Consider the following 5,961-nt stretch of genomic DNA (forward strand, 5'->3'; position numbering starts at 1 on the left):
CGATCCCAGGTAAGATCGGTTCAGGATCATGGGATCCTTTTCTATCAGATAGGAAGGGCTATTTCAAAAAATATACTTCTAAGTAATTGCTCCATAGATCCTATATCTATCTATATGAAGAAGAAATCTTCTAAGTAATTGTCTCCACAGTGTTACGGCCTTGAATACACTCCAATGCTACCGTGTCAGCACTCGGACTTACTCAACCTCTTGAGCTAAGACCAAGTCAGTCTAACCCTCAATACTTAGCAAGAAAGCAAAGAACACAAGAGAACACAAGAGAAATGAAGCTTTGGTGGAAGAACACTTTATTACTCAAGTGTTTGTTACAAATGATTCACACACACACAAATTCTAACTCTCACCCCTATTTATAGCCATCCACCTCCTTAATGGATGGTTAGGATTAAATCTAATCAACAGTCCAGATTAATCATCCAGAACCTTCTTTACAAATATCTATCCTACCACAACTTTCTAAATGTTTCTAGATTATTTCATACCACTCTTTATACTTATATATACATCTACACTCTTCTAGAATATTCTATGACCTTTCAGAGTCTTCTAGAACCTTCTAGGGTATTCCAGGACCTTCTAGAACATTCTGGAACCATCTAGAGCATTCTCAAATACTCCAGAAAACTATACAAACACTGTTAAATTTAACCTTCTAAAATTTACCGTGACATTCTCCCTCACTTAATGCGCAGACGTCCTCGTCGCGTTTTGTTCATGGTAGCGCTCTAGGTGTTCTTGGAATTGCCACAGATCTTCACGAGCTTCCCAGCTAGCTTCGGTTATCGGGAGTCCTTTCCACTTGATCAAGTATTGGATACTTGGTGGTACGCCTCTTCGTCGCACGATGCGATTAGCTAAGATCTCTTCGATTTCTTTATCAAAGGATCTAATCACCACGGGTGGAGCACAACTCGAGTCACCTCTACTCAGTTCGTCTTGGTCTCCATGATATGGTTTAAGCATACTCACATAGAAGACCGGGTGAATCTTCATAGAGGGAGGGAGTTGTACTTTGTAAGCAACCTCCCCAACACGTCCAACGATCTCAAATGGCCCTTTGTATTTGTGGATTAAACCCTTATGAACTTTGCGAAAGGCTTTGAATTGTTGTAGAAGAAATTTGATCATTACCTTGTCTCCCACTTGATAGCTTGCATGCCTCCTCTTCTTATCTGCCCATTTCTTCATCCTCTTGGCAGCTTTGTTGAGGTAAGAACGAGTGACATCTGCTTGTTCTTCCCAGGACTTAATCATATAATAAGCTTCAGGGCTAGGGGTGGCAACACTACCCGAACCCGCAGGTACCCACCCCGCCCCTACCCGCTCGGGGCGGGTAATTACCCGCCCCCGCACCGGGGCGGGTTTTTAGGCGGGGCGGGGCGGGGCGGGGTCGGGTTTAGGTTAAACCCACCCCTACCCGCCCCGGTATATATAATATATATATAAATATATATATTTTAATATATAATATATGTAACATATATAAAATAATTAGTAAAATGATTAATAATATTATATCATATATAAATTTTTACTTTAATTTATGTTATGTATGTAAATAGTGGTTATATAATTTTTAAAGTTTAATTTTATTTGTTGGATTTAATAATTATAGGGGCGGGTAGGGGCGGGGCGGGTACCCGCAGGGGCGAGTTAGGGTTTAACATTTTACTACCCGCGGGTAGGGGGGCGGGTTTGATGCGGGTTTTTTGTAGGGCGGGGCGGGGTCGGGTAGAGCAAAAACCTGCCCCTACCCGCCCCGTTGCCACCCCTATTCAGGGCTCTTCCCTGAGTAAGAGGAAGAAAGAGAGTGAGGTGTAAGTGGTTGTTGTCCAGTCACAATCTCGAATGGGCTCTTCCCTGTAGACTCACTCCTTTGCAGATTGTATGAGAACTGAGTAATGTCTAGGAGTTTTGTCCAATCCTTCTTATTAGCGCTTACAAAATGCCTCAAGTAACACTCAAGTAAGGCATTCACTCTCTCAGTCTGCCCATCGGTTTGAGGATGGAAGCTTGTTGAGAAATGAAGCTCCGACCCAAGGAGTTTGAACAGCTCTGTCCATAGTCGTCCTGTGAAGCGTGGATCTCGATCACTAATGATGCTCTTAGGCAATCCCCAGTACTTCACTATATTCTTGAAGAATAGTCGTGCTGCTTCCTCTGCAGTGCAGTCAGTAGGGGCAGGTATAAAGGTAGCATACTTCGAAAATCGATCCACTACCACGACAATAGATCCAAACCCCTCGGACTTCGGTAAGGCAGAGATGAAATCTAGAGAGACACTTTTCTACGGTCGCTCTGATGGAGGCAGAGGTTCCAACAACCCGCTTGGTGTCTTGTTTTCAATCTTATCTTGTTGGCACACAAGACAAGTCTTTACATAGCTATCCACTTCATCTCTCATTTGAGGCCAATAATAAGAAGATTCAATGAGTGTCAAGGTCCTTCGCTGACCTTGGTGACCGCCCACTTGGTGTCGTGGCATTCTCTCACTAATTTTCTTCTTAGATTTTCCCATTTAGGGACGTATAGTCTTCTCCCTTTAGTGTAGAAAAGGTCGTTTTCTAACCAAAATCTTTTGGTCTTACCTTCTCTAGCCAACTCCACCAACTTCTTGGCTAATGGATCATGATGCAACCCTTCCTTGATAGTTTGCACAATATCTCCTTTAACCATAGAAATGGCCGCCAACTCATCCTTGCGACTCAGCGCATCTGCTACCACATTAGTCTTGCCTGACTTATATTCAAATTCGAAATCAAACTCAGCCAAGAAATCTTGCCACCTAGCTTGTTTAGAGCTTAACTTCTTCTGAGTTTGGAAGTAGCTTGTAGCTACATTGTTTGTCTTGACGATGAAGTGTGAACCAAGCAAGTAGTGACGCCAAGTTCTCAGACAATGCACTACCGCAGTCATCTCCTTCTCTTAGACGGTGTATCACCTCTCTGTATCATTCAACTTGCGACTCTCAAAGGCAATCAGATGTCCTTCTTGCATTAGAACCCCTCCAATAGCATAGTCAGAAGCATCAGTGTGGACTTCAAATACCTTTGAGTAGTCGGGTAGTGCTAGTACTGGTCCTTCTTTGATAGCAGCCTTCAACTCATCAAAGGCCTTTTGACACTCCTTTGACCATTCCCAAGAGTGATTCTTCTTGAGAAGATCAGTTAATGGTGCAGCCTTGGCAGAGTATCCCTTGATAAACCTCCGATAGTAATTAGCCAACCCAAGAAATGACCTCAATTCAGATACCTTATTTGGCGACTCCCACTCTTTGATAGCCTTCACCTTTCCTTGATCCATACAGAAAGTTCCATTTTTAATGATGTGTCCTAAGAAGTAGACTTCGTCCCTTGCAAAGGAACACTTTTCCTTCTTCACATATAGGTTATTTTCTCGCAAGATCTTGAACACGGTTCGTAAGTGTTCTACATGTTCCTCCAAGGTATTACTATAGACAACAATATCATCCAAGTATACCACTACAAACTGATCAAGGTAAGGTTGAAAGATCTCGTTCATCAAGGTACAGAAGGTCGCAGGAGCATTGGTCAAGCCAAAAGGCATCACCAACCACTCATACGATCCATACCTCGTGACACACGTGGTCTTAGGCTCATCACCATCAGCAATTCTCACTTGGTGATATCCTGACCTCAAATCTACCAAGTTGATCAAACAAATCGGCTATCAAAGGAATGAGATATTTGTTCTTGATGGTTATCTTGTTAAGTGCTCGATAGTCGATGCATAGTCTCAATGAACCATCATGCTTCTTTTGGAACAAGATTAGTGCGCCATAAGGTGCTTTCGATGGACGGATGAACCCAGCATCTAGCAAATCCTTGAGTTTCTTCTTCAACTCCTCGAGTTCTGGCGGTGCCATCCTATACGGTGTTGAGGCGGGTGGCTTTGCTCCTGACTCTAATTCAATCTTGTGGTCCACATTCTTCCTAGGTGGTAGTTGTTTTGGCAACTCAGGAGGCATCATATCCTTATTTTCTTCAAGGACTTCCTTGATTTTGAGAGGGACGTCTTCTCTTTCGGATGTTGACTCCTCTTGTAATAGAGACAAATATGTAATCTCTCTCTTCTTGAACCCTTTCTTGAGTTGCATAGCAGAAAGTATCAGTGGTCCGCCAACTTTAGAGACTGTAAGGACCATGCATGGAGACCCTTTCTCCATGACGCATACTACGTCGTAGTATGGCATAGGTATTATATTTGCCTTCCTTTGCAAATTGAGCCCGATGACTATTTTAAAATCGTCCATGGGTGCTACTGAGAAATCCACAAGGCCCTTCCAAGAGCCAAGAGTCATCTCAACCCCTTTTGCTACTCCCTTAAGGGGTTCACCCTTGGTATTCACGGGTTTAAACCAGCCATTCTTTTTGGTGATCTTCAACCCAAGCCTCTTTACTTCATCAGGCGTGATGAAGTTGTGTGTAGCACCAGTGTCGATCATAGCCATGACAGGTTTTTCATTGATAAAGGCTTTGACATACATCAAGCCTTTCTTTTCTGCAGTGCTTGCCTCTTTTCCCTTCACAGCATTTATGTGTTGGATAGATCCAACACACTCAGTTACTTGAGTTTGAGCTTCTCGTTACTCGGCAATAGATGCCAAAGTCCCTAGTTTGGAACAATCCTTCATTTAGTGTGGTCCCTTGAACACGAAGCATCTTCCTTTAGGCACGAAAGCCTTCTTCTTTTCTTCGTACTCTTTCTTTGAAGATTATTTTCCTTCCTTCTTGGTTGAAAAACTCTTCCCCTTGTCTCCCCCACCTTTAGCAGAACTAGGCTTGGAGGAAGACTTGGGTTTAGAGTCTCCCCTATGATACTCAGTGAGTGATTTGGCCACCACGATGGCCTCATCGACATCCTTAACATTCTTTCTTTGTAGTTCTTGCTTTGTCCAAGGTTGGAGTCCATCAATGAAGAAGAACAATGCATCCTCTGATGCTAAGTTGGGGATTTGAAGCGTGAGAGGAGTGAACTCCTTTACGTAGTCGCTAATCGTACTCTTGTGCTTCAACTCCCTCAACTTCTTCCTTGCTTCATAAACCACATTCTCAAGGAAGAATTGTCTTTTCAACTCCCTTTTGAAATTTTTCCATGTGGCTATGTTGCAAGTACCCTTTTTTCATATCTACGCACTTTCTCCTCCACCACAAAGTAGCATTATCAGAAAGATAGAGAGCTGCAATGCGTACCTTTATTGCTTCTTCGACCACCCCTTGGCCTTTGAAGTACCTCTCCATTTGCCATAGGAATTTCTCCACCTTGCGAGCGTCCCTTATGCCCTTGAACTCCTTTGGCTTGGGGAGATCAATCTTTGTCGTCTCCCTTATAATGGTTGGTCGAGATTTTGCCTCCTCGAACCAAACTCGAACTTCCTCAAATAGCTTTAAGGAATTCTCAAGCTTCTCTTCGATTTGGACTATTCTTTCTTTGAAAGCATCTAGTTCTCCTAACACGTGAGCCTCGAGGGTCTCCTTATCATGTTCTATCCTTTGGAAACGCTCATCCATAGAGGATAGAACATTCTCCAACACAGAAACTCTCTCTTCTAAGAAGTTAGAGTCCTTACCTCTAGGCTCACTTGAAGAACGGACCTTCTTACCTCCCCATTGAGAAAGAATAACATTCCTTCCCCTTTGAGACTCAACATGCTCCATGGTGATACCAGAAGCCATACCCATAAGCGACTTGTGCTCCCTCTCGAACCTTGCTCTGATGCCAAATTGTCACAGCCTTGGACATACTCCAACGCTACCGTGCCGGCACTCAGACTTACTCAACCTCTTGAGCTAAGACCAAGTCAGCCTAACCCTCAATACTTAGCAAGAAAGCAAAGAACACAAGAGAACACAAGAGAAAGGAAGCTTTGGTGGAAGAACACTTTATTACTCAAGTGTTTGTTACAAATGATTCACACAC

General features: G+C 43.2%; 1 pseudogene; it reads right to left on the minus strand.

Annotated features, from left to right (window-relative positions):
- Positions 1 to 702: 702 nt before the first annotated feature.
- Positions 703 to 5,717, minus strand: LOC148581989 (uncharacterized; annotated as a pseudogene).
- Between the last annotated feature and the right edge of the window lie 244 nt (positions 5,718 to 5,961).

Source organism: Arachis ipaensis, chromosome B10, assembly GCF_059453495.1.
Source record: "Arachis ipaensis isolate K30076 ecotype BB chromosome B10, ASM5945349v1, whole genome shotgun sequence".
Lineage (NCBI taxonomy): Eukaryota > Viridiplantae > Streptophyta > Magnoliopsida > Fabales > Fabaceae > Arachis > Arachis ipaensis.